At 41.1% G+C, this 14997-nt stretch overlaps 1 protein-coding gene across 1 annotated transcript in view; it reads right to left on the bottom strand.

Moving 5' to 3' along the window:
* The window catches only part of LOC140949510 (D-inositol 3-phosphate glycosyltransferase-like), a 172579-nt gene that overhangs the window by 112596 nt on the left and 44986 nt on the right, over positions 1-14997 (bottom strand). The gene's annotated exons all lie outside the window — the stretch shown is intronic.

Below are 14997 nucleotides of genomic sequence, written 5' to 3'. Positions count from 1 at the left end.
AGAAATTTTGGGCGGAGGGTCTTACCCTAATCAGTCGAGGGCAGTGTTTAAACCTAATCAGACGAGGGCAGTGTTTAACCCTAACAATCGAAGGCATTTTTCTAACCCTAATCAGTCGAGGGCAGTGTTTAACCCTAACAAATCGAAGGCGTTTTTCTAACCCTAATCAGTCGAGGGCGGTGTTTAACCCTAACAAATCGAAGGCACTTTTCTAACCCTAATCAGTGGAGGGCAATGTTTAACCCCAACAAATCGAAGGCATTTTCCTAACCCTAATCAGTCGAGGGCCGTGTTGAGCCCTACATCGGTCGAGTTCGATGTCTCAACCTAACAATCAGTAGAGTCCAAGGTCCAATCTCTAGGGTCATGACAACTTGCACGTTTTCACGCAAGGATTTGCTAACTCAGCAGAATATGTTTCTATTTTTAGATCATGACGTCATTCTTTTGACTAGAGTAGGTATAAAAGACCGCTAGCAACTCTCATTTTTTCATTCAACCCCACATCATTTGTAGTGAGCGGAACTCATCCATAATGGTTTTTACTTATCCAAGACCATGCCTTACCTGCGGAAAGAAACTCAAGAATAGAAGTTCCTATTCACGTCATAGGAAATATTGCGGGAAGACAACAGTCCTTATTCCTTGCCCGTATTGTGAATCAACTTTTAAAAGAAAAGATGATCTGTCAAAACATAACAAACACTTCCATTCTGAAAAAGCTAAGAGAAAAGCAGAAGAAAGCAGTGAATTAGCGAGGATGGAGTTATTACATGCAGACAAAGTACCCCATTTATCAGTTGAAAGTCAGACAGGTGGGGCTGTGACTACTAGACGCATGAAAAAAGACCTCGACAGTGAGAAGAAGGACCTAAACCCTGTGAAAAAAGAAGAGCCACAGGCTGTCAAAAGAAAATTAGACGATGACGATGATGTTGATATGTCTCACCTCATGGACGACGGCCTGGATGATTTTTTGGTAGAGAGAGCCAAGCGTTTGGAACTGTCTGAGAATCCTTTGTTCAAAGCCAATCTCACGTTTCTACCATACAAAAGGCAAGGCTTAAAGGGAGCAGTCAAAAAAGAGCAATTTTCCGTCACGTTTGATCAGCTACGTAAAGCCACCGAAGAGGAATCTTTGGGAGATGGGTTGTCGGAGTCCCTCTTTGAAGCGGTAAGAGATATGATCTTAAAGGAAAAATTGCCGGATTCAACTAAAGTCCATCTCACTTCAACCTCAAAGGAACATTCCAATGGCACTGTGAACTCAGGATTTTTATCTCACGTAAAATATGGGATTCCCGTCAAAGAGTTCGTGAAACGTGGCGATTATGTTCATGCTATGTTTGAGTCACTCGCCCGTAAAATGAACAGTGCTCAAAATATGAATCCAGCGGTTGGGTTCAATGCAACTCTCACGTTTATTACCTACCCTGAAAAAGGTGGTAAAGGTCCAGCTTCTAAAAATCCAAACAGATTGCCATTTGATTTGATGCACAAAAAGAAAAATTGTATGATCAAGATCAAAAACACAGATGATTTATGTTGTGCCCGTGCCCTCGTAACGATGAAAGAGTACGAGGATGGAGACCCAGACAAACAATATAGAAATCTACGTGATGGCAGACCCATTCAAGAACGTCTAGCCAAGCAGCTTCACCAAGATGCAATTGTACCTGAGGGACCCTGTGGCTATGACGAAGTAGAAAAATTTCCAGCGTTTCTAGGACCCCAAGACTACAAAATCATCGTGGTAGATTACGTCTCTTATGCCTGTATTTTTCAAGGCAATGTGGATCAGTATAGCAAAGTCATTTATTTGCTTAAACACGACAATCATTACAATGGCTTACGAAGCATGGCCGCCTTTCTGAATCGATCCTACTTCTGCCCTGATTGCTGTAAAGGGTTCAATACAGATGACAAAGCAAGCCATTCTTGTAGTGGTCGTAATTGCAGTAGTTGTCAGCGCACACGTTCTCAGAAAAATAATGATGGCTGCCCAGATTTTTCCCCAGGAAAAAAGAGAACCATTCACTGTAAAGACTGCCAGCGGGATTTCTATGGTCCAGACTGTTTCAAAGCTCATAAAGAAACAAAAGGCAAGAAAAAAGTGAGTCTTCGTCAGAAGCTAAAAAAAGTGTTTAAAATGCTGTAAAGGTTATAAAGTCAATCCAAAGAAGCCACACAAATGCTACCATGACACTTGCCGTTACTGCCATGAATTTGTTGAAATATACAATCACAAATGTTACATCCAACGTGTTAAAGAGGTAGATGATGAGGAACACGATGATGCTGATGATGATGATGACGAGGAAAAGAAGCTACCACCTCTCATGGTGTTTGCTGACATCGAATGTTTGATAGAACCCACAGAGCAGGGAAAGCAGTTATTCATAGCAGATTTGATTCGATATGCTACTGAAGAAGATCCACACAATGTTTCTCATGCCTTTAGTGGCGAAACCTGTATTCAAAAGTTTATTGACGCGATGAATCAACTAACAGAAGTGGGAGACAAACAGCGCGATTTATTTATAATTTTTCGCAAACTCAAGGGTTTTGATAGCAACTTTATCATCGAGGAACTTTACCGTCAGGGTATTAAGGTGGACAACCAGCTGACGACGGGCGCCAAAACTCTGAAGTTCCATTACTGGTATCTGGACGCCATGATTACCTTCAAAGATTCACTTTGTTTTCTCCCAATGCCACTGGCCGAGTTGCCTGAAATATTCAATTTCTTCGCGCTTCATAAAGGTTTCTTTCCGCATGCGTTCCATACAAGAGAGAGTTTAACTTACAGGGGTCGTCTACCGGCAAAACACTATTTTCAGCCACAAGCAATGAAGCAAAAGAAACGAAAAGAGTTTGACACTTGGTACGCGACTGAATTGGCAAGAAATGAAGAATATGTCCTCTGGGAGGAGTTAAACAAGTACTACCATTCTGATGTAATGGTCTTGAAAGCTGCCTGTCTAAAGTTTATACAAGAATTTAAAGAGGAAGCAGGGTTTAATCCTATAGAAAAATGTGCCACCATTGCTTCTGCATGCAATTTATTCTGGCGAAGAGATCTTATCCCCGAGGATACCATTGCCATAGAACCATTGAATGGCTGGTGTGGTGCTAATGTGAATCAACCAAAGTACAGCAGCACTAGAATGGTTACGTCTTGAAGATTTTAAACTAAGAGGAAATAAACTACGCCATGTCCGCAACGGGGGAGAGCAAAAGGTGATCACACAAGGCGAGGCTTTGTTTGTCGATGGCTATGACGAAACTACCAAAACGGTCTATGAGTTTCATGGTTGCTTTTATCATGGGTGTGTTAAATGTTTCCCAAACCATCGCTACAGGAAACACAATTGTCATCCAGATCGTACCATCTCGGAAATCTACAAAGCCACCTGTAAAAAGACACAGAAGCTACGTCAAGCCGGTTATACGGTGATTGAGAAATGGGAGCATGATTTTGAGATTGAGAAGAAGACAAACCCCACTCTCATGGAATTTTTGAAGACCTTTCAGCTGTCCGAGCCATTGAACCCTAGAGATAGCTTCTTTGGTGGTAGAACCAATGGAGTGCGTTTACATTGTGTTGCAGCAGCAGGAGAAGAAATTCGCTATGTAGACATCAATTCGCTTTACCCGTACGTCAACAAAACAAAAACATATCCAGTGGGTCACCCCGAGATTTTGGTCAATCCAACAAATCAAGATATTGGCAGCTACTTTGCCATAGCAAAAGTCAAGATTCTCCCACCACCCCATTTGTATCATCCAGTACTCCCCGTCCACATTGGTGGCAAACTCATGTTTCCTCTATGTACACAATGTGTAAAGGAAGAATTGGAAAAACAATGGTTGACTCGTACAGCGGTTTGTACCCACACTGCGGAGGAACGCTGTATAACGGGCACTTGGTGCACACCAGAGTTGCAGAAAGCTGTGGACCTTGGTTACAAGATCCTAAAAATTCACGAGGTGTGGCATTTTTCTGAAAATCGGCGCAAAGAGGGCTTGTTTGAAGACTATGTAAATAAATGGCTCAAAAATAAAACTGAAGCATCGGGTTGGCCCAAGAATTGTACCACAGAGGCAGCAAAGTCAGAGTACATCAATGCTTACTATGACCGTGAAGGGGTTCAGCTAGAGCCTGCAAAAGTGGCCAAAAACGGGGGACGGAAACAAGTGGCGAAACTTATGCTCAACAGATAATTAGAATTAGAATGAAAAGATAGGACAAAGATCTTCAAAGAATCATTGTTTGATTTGTTTCCCTCTTTGTATTTTCAGCTTCTGGGGCAAATTCGGCGAGAAACCCAACAAGACTCAAACCTTTACCGTCACAAGTCCTGCAGAGCTATATGCAATAATAGAAGATGTTGGTAACAACATTCACGACATACGAATATGCACTGATGATATAGTAGAAATTGATGTCAGTAAAGCTGTAGAAGAGGTCATTCCAAGCAATAAAACCAACATTTTTATCGCAAATTTCACCACGTCATGGGCTCGCTTAGAGTTGTACAAGTATTTGGAACAGTTGAAGGATCAAGTTCTATATTTTGATACAGACAGCATCATTTATCTTTGGCGTAACGGTTTACCTGCAGTGGAGACGGGTCCGTTTTTGGGTCAGATGAAAGACGAAACCGCTGGCGTACCCATACAGGAGTTTGCGACAGGGGGTCCAAAAAATTACACTTTCATGCTACAAAATGGTGAAACAGAATGCAAAATACGCGGTTTTACTCAGGATGAGCAGGGCAGGGCTCTGTTGAATTTTGATTCCATGAAAAGTCACATTTTAGCTGCGATCAAAAACCCTGGGAATGCACCACAACCTATTGTGGTACCTGTAAGCGTAAATATGGACACCAATAGGACCACAAAGAAAATCTGTCTAACCCCTAAAGTCAAGAATTATCGCCTTGTCTTTGAAAAGCGGGTGATTCAAACAAAGGATTGTAGCAGCAAACCTTATGTTATGATTGGATAGGCCAACACACTTGAACTAGGCCTCCTAAGGCTTTTTAAGTTAGCATTTTTGCCTAGAGATTTGTACGCTAGGTTACTGATTCAATAAACGTGTGTAAGGATTAGTTCTGTGTGATTGATTTACCTGACTACTTATCTCTGAAACAAAGCTAAATTGCGCTAACCCCACTCCCTTGCCCTAAAAACACTCTCTTCCTCTAAGCCCTTCCCCTCCCACTCTAACAGAGATTGCGTGGGTCTGGATCCTAGCGAGAGAGGGGACTTGCTGACTCAGCGTTTTTCAAGCATAGTAAGTAGAATGGTTTTAGCGAACGTGTTAAACAGCAGTCACAATGCAGACAGTATCTATGCAAGATTTGGAACAATTTTCATACTGGCAAGACAAACGTCTGACTAGTTCTCATTGCTATGACCTTTACAACCCAGTGATTTCTGTGGAGTTAACAGAATTAGCGGATCGTGTGGTAGCTAATAACGATTCGGTGGTGGAAATTCAATTGGATTTGTGTATTCAACAATTATGTGTCCCTGCTTGGCATGAAAGTTTGTTGATGTCTATGAGCGATGCTTTATTACGGGCACTTCAACGTTGGATTACAACACGTCATGGGTACCCTATGAAATCACAGTGTTATATTTTATTGCAAGCAGTCGAACTGTTACCGCTGCCTTTAACAAGATGTCTTGGGGTGTTGACAAATATTCCCACTTTGCATTCTTTCCTTGGACGTGTAACTTAGCACGCATCATGTTAGCCCTCTTTGATTGGTTAAGTTATAGCTGGTTGATGACACAATTACAAGCACCGTGTGTGGAATTTAAATTAGTTATCATACTGATCCACGAGAACAATAGCGAATGATGTCATCATGTAATTAACGGACACAACACTAGATTGACGTCATTCGATTAATCCATGACAACAAAAGCCGTTGACGTCATTGGGTGTAAATACAAAAGACTTGTCCAGACCTGCTCAGTGAACGTGATGGTAACAAACAATACATGACCCAAGCATACAGAAAATCTCTGGGGATCACTTTTGAGTATAAGTTCTAGGCAGTTTTCCCTTTTCAACTCACTACGTCTTTGTGCTAATAACGACGATGCAAAAGATAACGTATCCTAGACCTTGTCCTACTTGTAGGAAGAGTCTTAGCAAAGGCCATTTCTTTTAACATAAAAAGAGATGCGGTACAACAGAAAATCGAGTGAAATGCCCAGATTGTTACTAATGGATACAAACACGTTATGTTACGACATGTATGACAGCAACATTGGAACAACCCATTGCGTTTTCCATGTATGATTTGCGATAAGGTATTGAAATCTGCTCAAAACTTGACCCTACACATGAAGACCGCTCATGCTGATGAAAAACCTTGCTTTGACTGCTGGTACTGCAATGCCATGTTTACAAGACAAAATGCAAGACAAGATCACATGCGTCGTGTGCATGGATGTATTTGTAGAGAGCGAGAGGTAAATTTGCAACTTCATTTGCAACATTTAAGTGAAGAGAAGAACTTCAAGAACGAGTGGCAATTTGTGGAATCCAGACCCATTGAACACGGCGAGCATAACGTCTGCCCTTGTGGTCAAACACAGATAGAATCTTACTTCTTTGTAGAAAACAAATGGAACGGGAATCGCACCTTCGTGGGCTCAGATTGTGTAACAAACGTGGATCCCAAAGCAGCAGCTGTGATTGGCTATTTCAAGCATATTTTAGAAAACACAGTGTAAGGGACATACAAGGGGCAAGATGAGAGGGGGGTTACAGCGATTCGCAGTTCGCACAAACACTACGTTAGTACAGCGCCTGCACGTAGTAGAACATTTACACCCACAAGTAACAAGAAACTCAGAGAGCGAATGGGAAGTAGTGGTTGTCTACCCTGATGCGGAGACTTTGATTGTAGTTAAAACATATTCTCTGAAGTTGAAGGCCAAGTATAAACAAGGGTAGCTTACTTTCACAGCATTGCAATTTCACTAGGTACGTCATTTGCTATATAAGGTAAATAAATCACACATTGTTTATACATTTCAACTGACTGTGTTTTATTCACTGACTGTTTTCTAATTTACTACAAAGTTGGGTATATTTTGACTGGAAGTCTACGAGCTCTTGCTGGAGTTGAGCCACAGTAGGTTTCTTGGGTTTTTTAGGGGCCTTGAGCTGCTGACGATCACCTTCCCGTTGCTTCCTCATAGTTTGATAACTGTCTTGATCTTGAGAGAGTTTCTTCTCTTCTTCTTGAATCATTTGATCCAAAATGACACTTTGCACTTGATCACAGGCAGCATTGACGATAGCTTGAGCTTCGGGGGAACTCATTTTTGGGTATGGTTTTATAGATTTCATTCTTTGCGGAAACGTACCATTCTTGAGATGTTTTTTAAACCCTTTGAGGGTATGCTCTCGATACTTGATTCTAGCTTTGATCGTCATCAGTTTTTGTCGATAACCCTTCAACCTGGTCTTGGCAGGCACGGTTTTTTCGGTGGGTTCATTACCAGTCTTGGTAGAAAGTGCTTCTACAGAACCACCCATAACAGACATGTTACCTCTAGGCAATCGAACGTACAACTGATAATGATAGACACAAATCCATTCTATTTATAGCATGAGGTGAGGTATAAGAGAAAGGGGTGTGCTATTCTATCTATCATTTATCACAACTCATCATGTGGATGGGAGGGTATGACGATTGGACTCCCGCAGAACAGCGTGAATGGGATAGAGATCTAGAGGAAATGCAAGCTGAACGTGAGCAGAGAGAACGTGAGGCTAAGAACGAGGATAAACTCTCCTGGATGGAATTGGCTCTAGATTATCCAAAGTTTAAAGCCACTTATACCAAAATTGGAGACACAGATTTGTATGTGGTAGACCTAAAGCGACAGACACCTAGCAAACAAGGGGACCGCAACTTCGTGTTTGAAGTCGTCTACCCATTGTATCAAGGCCTGAATGCCATCCTTGAGAAGAGAAAAACACCCAAGACCTCTCTCGTCAAAATAGAGACCTCCTCCAGGGAACACAGCAAAGTGAGCTATAAGTGTGAATGTACCCCAGATCAATGGTCTTATAACACTATGGACAAAATCAGTGAAGAATTGGCGGACCAGTTAACCATGAAACAAAACTTAAACAGAGGCTTGTTAATGAAACTTTCTTGCTATGAGGAGTAAAACGTCTGCAAATAAAATGGCTGAAAAGTGTAACACGGTAGTTTAGTTCTAAGCAATCTGCACTGGAGTCTATGAATTTTCATCGACCACAAGCACCCCACAGGCACACCACATACACTCCACAGGCACCCTATAGGCACCCTACAGGCACCCTCAGGCACCTCACAGGCACCCTACATTAAACTGAATGAATCGAAAAAGAATAAATAGGATGAGACTTTGTGGAAAAGTGACTAGCTGTGATAAGACGCCGAAGAGTCAACATGCCTTATCGAAACAGACGAAATTGTCCAATCTGTTGTAAGAGTGGTCTACTGTCTTTAAGTCACCACCTAGCCCAAGTCCATCAGTTATCCAGTGAAGAACGAAAACCGTGGCTAAAATCTGCGATCTTTTCCTCAGCAAAATCCACTGGATTACCTTACATGGCTCCTTACCCCTTTTGGGGAATGCCACCACCTCCTTGGAGCCACACCCCTCAACCATTAAAGCCCGTTAGACAAGCTCTAAAGACTGAACCGAAACAGCGAAAAGTAACCAAGCTAGAAACAGCTAACTGTTTAGAGACGAGCCCTTACCCAGAATTTAAGTTTAACCACATGTTTTCGATGCTAGTGGTAGGGCCAAGTCAGTGTGGAAAAACGTCTTTCGTGGACCAACTGTTAAAGAAGAATTGTATCAAGTACCCCAGTAAGAAACAGAGACGTATTTTCTGGTTTTACAATCAATGGCAACCACGGTATGCGTCTTTGCAATCTACACTTAGTGATGAGATTGTGTTTACCCAAGGCGTACCTGCACTGAGTGAAGATCTAAGAGAAATCAATCCAAAGTTTCACAATGTGTTGGTGTTTGATGACCTAATGAGCAAGGCAACTGACAGTCCCGTGTTATCAACACTGTTTACCCAAGGCCGTCATCGCAATGCTAGTGTGATATTATTGCTGCAAAATATGTTTCCCAAAGGAAAATTCAACACTGATATCAGCAGGAATGCTCACTATATGGTCCTCTTTCGTAGTCCCAGTGATCGTATAAGCAAATCGACATGGTGGCGGAGCGGAGTTTTGCGAAAGACAGGTCAAACTTTATGAAAGTCTATGCGAAAGAAACCGAAAAGCCTTATGGGTATCTTTTGGTGGACAATCAACCCAAGACTCCAACAGAGAAACAAGTTGTGGCCGAGGTGTTTGAAAACTGCCACTGTTATCCTAACATAACCACTTGTACTAAAACAGTATCGGAGGCAGATAAACCTGAACTGGTATCTCGAAAACGTCCCATAGATCCACCGTTAGTGAAAGACAAATACCGAAAACAATCTGAACAGAAGCAGAAAAAATCAGGGACAATCAAGGCGAATCCTGTGAAACAAAACGTCGAGAGCAAACGGCGAAAACAACCTCAAAAGAAGACAGTGAAACAGAACATCAATAAACCTACGTCCGTTGTATCACTGACCAGAGAAAATTTCAAGGAGAACCCGATTAACTGCGAGGAGGTCCCGTTTAGCACTGATGAAGAACAGTCTAGCTCTGATGAGGAACAGTTTACTTTTAATGCAAACCAGCTAAACACCAGGGCTAGACGACATGTCTATGCTAGAGGACGTGGCTTTGGACCAAAGATTGTTTATGAATAAAAAAGCCATTCGCATTTTTTGCCTGTCACATTAGACAGAGAAACGTTTTATAGCTTTCAAAAGCAACTTTTTCACTGAAGCTGTACTACAATCCGTAAGTTAGAAAAGTAACTGTCAATGACTTGTGTAATAAAAAGATTTTCAAAAACACCTACTTTTTCTAGTACGCTACAATATGTTGCCCAGTATCCGGACGGTACCAGTATCCGGACGCTTAAAACAAAAACTCAATTTTTGAGGCGCCCTTTCCAGCTATCGGTAAACAAAGTATTTCGAGTGAAAGCTGAACATTTCAGCTTTAAGATGAAGGTTTTGGCGAGTTGAAAGCTTGCGAAACAGTCGCAGAAGACGCCGTTCTGTTCAGGTGAATAAACATTTCATGGCTAATATTTACGCTGTTTACTGCGCAGTAAAATTAGTGCTGCTCAGAAAAGGGTAGGTAATATGTGATATTTTCAAAGAAACGGTTTTATATTTAAAGCGAAGATACTTAAGGAAGTCAGGTTCTCAGAAAGTTTATTAATTCTTCTTGAAATTCGATTTTTTTGGAATAACGGAGCCCAGAAACATTCACTAAGTATTGATGTCAGGTGCCCAGTATGCGGACAGTTTTTTCTTTGCTTTACAGAATCAATGAGTTAGCTGTGTACATTATCCGAATAATATTTATTTCATATCTATAACTATAATTAAAGCCTAGGAAATATGATATAGTCGTAAAATGTAATTCTACTCAACTCCGTACGGAAATTTTCTTCACTTATTCGGAGGCGACTTGATTTCGTGTGCGCCGCTTGTTTCGCGTGACTGCATTTTCTATATAAAACCGAAAGCGTCGGAGTTGAACCTGGAATTCTCATACTTTCCCCAGTTTTGACTGCTAGAATGGGGTTGCAACGGTCTGAAAAATGTCACAAAGGGATTGAGAGATGTGAAAGAAGGAGGAATTAGTGCTTGAAAAGCGGGCTTATTGTAGGGTCTGTAGGAACTGAGCATGAAGAAATCAACACATGACTGAAGGTCAGTCTAAATAGGAGAGTGACCTTTGACCGTCGCATTGAGGTCCCTTCCCCAAGCTTTTTTAAAAATAAAAAATGAGGAAAAAAGTCGTTTGCAGATTGGCTAATTGCGCTAGCAAACCGCAGCTTCGGCATGTCCGCGGATGCCCTCCTTAAATCAGTGAAAAAAATCCTAGACAAGGAAGTAAGTATTATGCCATTGAACAACCGCTCGCGTTCCCACCATACCCCAGTCATTTGCTATGTTTCATTTCACAATGCTAGGTTATATTTTTGGAATCGATTGCCAGAATACTTTGCAAGTGCAAGAGAAGCTTATAAGTCGCTTGCCTGTCGAAATTTATGTACAATTACGTTGTTATTGTTGTGTCCGGATACTGGGCTAGCTGTCCGGATACTGGGCAACATAGGAGCTCTGCAATAATATTAATTTCGCGATGGAAACAAAGGCAAAAAAGTTAAACTGTCTTTTGTCATATTAAGGACTAAATAGATTTTCTCTGGGCCAAGTTTCAGAGCTCTTGCGTCTAACAAAGGAACGTTATTGCAATGTTAAACTGAAGTGTCCGGATACTGGGCAACATACTGTATAGTCTTTACGATTTAAACACACGGCATTTATTAGCTGTCTATTTCTAGCTTTTTAAAATACACACTTCATTTACAATGTTACATTGCTAGCGGTTATGTCCACGGCTACGTTCTCGTGGACAAAACCTTTGATATGACTATAGACAGCGTAAAATGGACTGTGAAATTACAACAGGTAGATGTACAATCCAGCGAACGTGACTGCGGTCTCCTACAGTTTAGACTTCACAGAGTGTAACGCTCCGCTAGTCTTTGTGAATTAAAACACAGCAGTAGATTTATTTATTTCTTTCCATGGTCAGCTTCTAAATAGACGCTTTTTTACTACATTGCTAGCGACTCTTTCCATAGCTACGTTCTCGTGGACCAGGCCTTTCATAAGTACTCTGAACAAGCAATAATTATTTTTCATTATAGCTATAGACAGTGTTCACAGACTATTGAATTTGAGCTTGTAATTTTACAGCTCATTTGCCTACACGTTGAAACGGCAGAGACGAACAGTTAAACAGCAAAATCGTTTAGCGGACTAGTCAATTTCTATGAAATCCATTTACTAGAGACAGCAAACAGTCACCACAATACAGCGATCGAAAATAAATCATTCTAAGACAATTCTTTTCGTTTAGCCGTAGAGCTGATTAGTATTCAACTTTAGACTTATAATTAACGGATTACCAGTGCGTGAAACTCTGTGATTTTAATTAGAACCTGCAACCGTACAACACAACGATGCGATGGACAAACAAGTGATAAATATAAGCCGTCGAAAAACAAGCGAAGTGAAAAACAATCCCTAAAAATCCACACAAACTATTCGCTGAACTATTTTCATTGCAAACGCTACGTGACCGCTATGTTTCTAAGCATTGCGAAATGACTTATGACGTCAATCCTTAGCTTTCTATACTTAAATTTCTTTGCCCTTTGACACGTGAGCCGCGGTAGTCTAGCTGAGATAACGTGTACAAGGTAAGTCAGATCCGGAGGTCGCAAGTTCGACCCCTACCTAAGATTTCTTTTATTTCTTCTCCTCTTTCTAATTCATTAAATAACGAAGTAATACGAAGAAAAACGACTAAATACGACCACCATACGAGAGAAACACGACTAAAACGATTAGAGATAGAATACATTAAGTCTCAGCAGCATTGGGGGTCTATATACAAACCCTGTGGTCTTTCCAGCCTTCTGATTGGTGGAGAGGGTTTTCCGAAAGTTAATGAGGTGGCATTGTTTGGAAATCGGAAATATCTTCGGAAAGTCTTTCCGAAGATATTTCCGATTTCCAAACAAGTTCCGTTAATTATAAGTCTAAAGTTGAATACTAATCAGCTCTACGGCTAAACGAAAAGAATTGTCTTAGAATGATTTATTTTCGATCGCTGTATTGTGGTGACTGTTTGCTGTCTCTAGTAAATGGATTTCATAGAAATTGACTAGTCCGCTAAACGATTTTGCTGTTTAACTGTTCGTCTCTGCCGTTTCAACGTGTAGGCAAATGAGCTGTAAAATTACAAGCTCAAATTCAATAGTCTGTGAACACTGTCTATAGCTATAATGAAAAATAATTATTGCTTGTTCAGAGTACTTATGAAAGGCCTGGTCCACGAGAACGTAGCTATGGAAAGAGTCGCTAGCAATGTAGTAAAAAAGCGTCTATTTAGAAGCTGACCATGGAAAGAAATAAATAAATCTACTGCTGTGTTTTAATTCACAAAGACTAGCGGAGCGTTACACTCTGTGAAGTCTAAACTGTAGGAGACCGCAGTCACGTTCGCTGGATTGTACATCTACCTGTTGTAATTTCACAGTCCATTTTACGCTGTCTATAGTCATATCAAAGGTTTTGTCCACGAGAACGTAGCCGTGGACATAACCGCTAGCAATGTAACATTGTAAATAAAGTGTGTATTTTAAAAAGCTAGAAATAGACAGCTAATAAATGCCGTGTGTTTAAATCGTAAAGACTATAGCGTACTAGAAAAAGTAGGTGTTTTTGAAAATCTTTTTATTACACAAGTCATTGACAGTTACTTTTCTAACTTACGGATTGTAGTACAGCTTCAGTGAAAAAGTTGCTTTTGAAAGCTATAAAACGTTTCTCTGTCTAATGTGACAGGCAAAAAATGCGAATGGCTTTTTTATTCATAAACAATCTTTGGCCCAAAGCCACGTCCTCTAGCATAGACATGTCGTCTAGCCCTGGTGTTTAGCTGGTTTGCATTAAAAGTAAACTGTTCCTCATCAGAGCTAGACTGTTCTTCATCAGTGCTAAACGGGACCTCCTCGCAGTTAATCGGGTTCTCCTTGAAATTTTCTCTGGTCAGTGATACAACGGACGTAGGTTTATTGATGTTCTGTTTCACTGTCTTCTTTTGAGGTTGTTTTCGCCGTTTGCTCTCGACGTTTTGTTTCACAGGATTCGCCTTGATTGTCCCTGATTTTTTCTGCTTCTGTTCAGATTGTTTTCGGTATTTGTCTTTCACTAACGGTGGATCTATGGGACGTTTTCGAGATACCAGTTCAGGTTTATCTGCCTCCGATACTGTTTTAGTACAAGTGGTTATGTTAGGATAACAGTGGCAGTTTTCAAACACCTCGGCCACAACTTGTTTCTCTGTTGGAGTCTTGGGTTGATTGTCCACCAAAAGATACCCATAAGGCTTTTCGGTTTCTTTCGCATAGACTTTCATAAAGTTTGACCTGTCTTTCGCAAAACTCCGCTCCGCCACCATGTCGATTTGCTTACGATCACTGGGACTACGAAAGAGGACCATATAGTGAGCATTCCTGCTGATATCAGTGTTGAATTTTCCTTTGGGAAACATATTTTGCAGCAATAATATCACACTAGCATTGCGATGACGGCCTTGGGTAAACAGTGTTGATAACACGGGACTGTCAGTTGCCTTGCTCATTAGGTCATCAAACACCAACACATTGTGAAACTTTGAATTGATTTCTCTTAGATCTTCACTCAGTGCAGGTACGCCTTGGGTAAACACAATCTCATCACTAAGTGTAGATTGCAAAGACGCATACCGTGGTTGCCATTGATTGTAAAACCAGAAAATACGTCTCTGTTTCTTACTGGGGTACTTGATACAATTCTTCTTTAACAGTTGGTCCACGAAAGACATTTTTCCACACTGACTTGGCCCCACCACTAGCATCGAAAACATGTGGTTAAACTTAAATTCTGGGTAAGGGCTTGTCTCTAAACAGTTAGCTGTTTCTAGCTTGGTTACTTTTCGCTGTTTCGGTTCAGTCTTTAGAGCTTGTCTAACGGGCTTTAATGGTTGAGGGGTGTGGCTCCAAGGAGGTGGTGGCATTCCCCAAAAGGGGTAAGGAGCCATGTAAGGTAATCCAGTGGATTTTGCTGAGGAAAAGATCGCAGATTTTAGCCACGGTTTTCGTTCTTCACTGGATAACTGATGGACTTGGGCTAGGTGGTGACTTAAAGACAGTAGACCACTCTTACAACAGATTGGACAATTTCGTCTGTTTCGATAAGGCATGTTGACTCTTCGGCGT

The sequence above is a fragment of the Porites lutea genome, chromosome 10, assembly GCF_958299795.1.
Source record: "Porites lutea chromosome 10, jaPorLute2.1, whole genome shotgun sequence".
NCBI classification, from domain to species: Eukaryota; Metazoa; Cnidaria; class Anthozoa; order Scleractinia; family Poritidae; genus Porites; species Porites lutea.
This window is presented reverse-complemented; position numbering and strand designations above follow the sequence as displayed.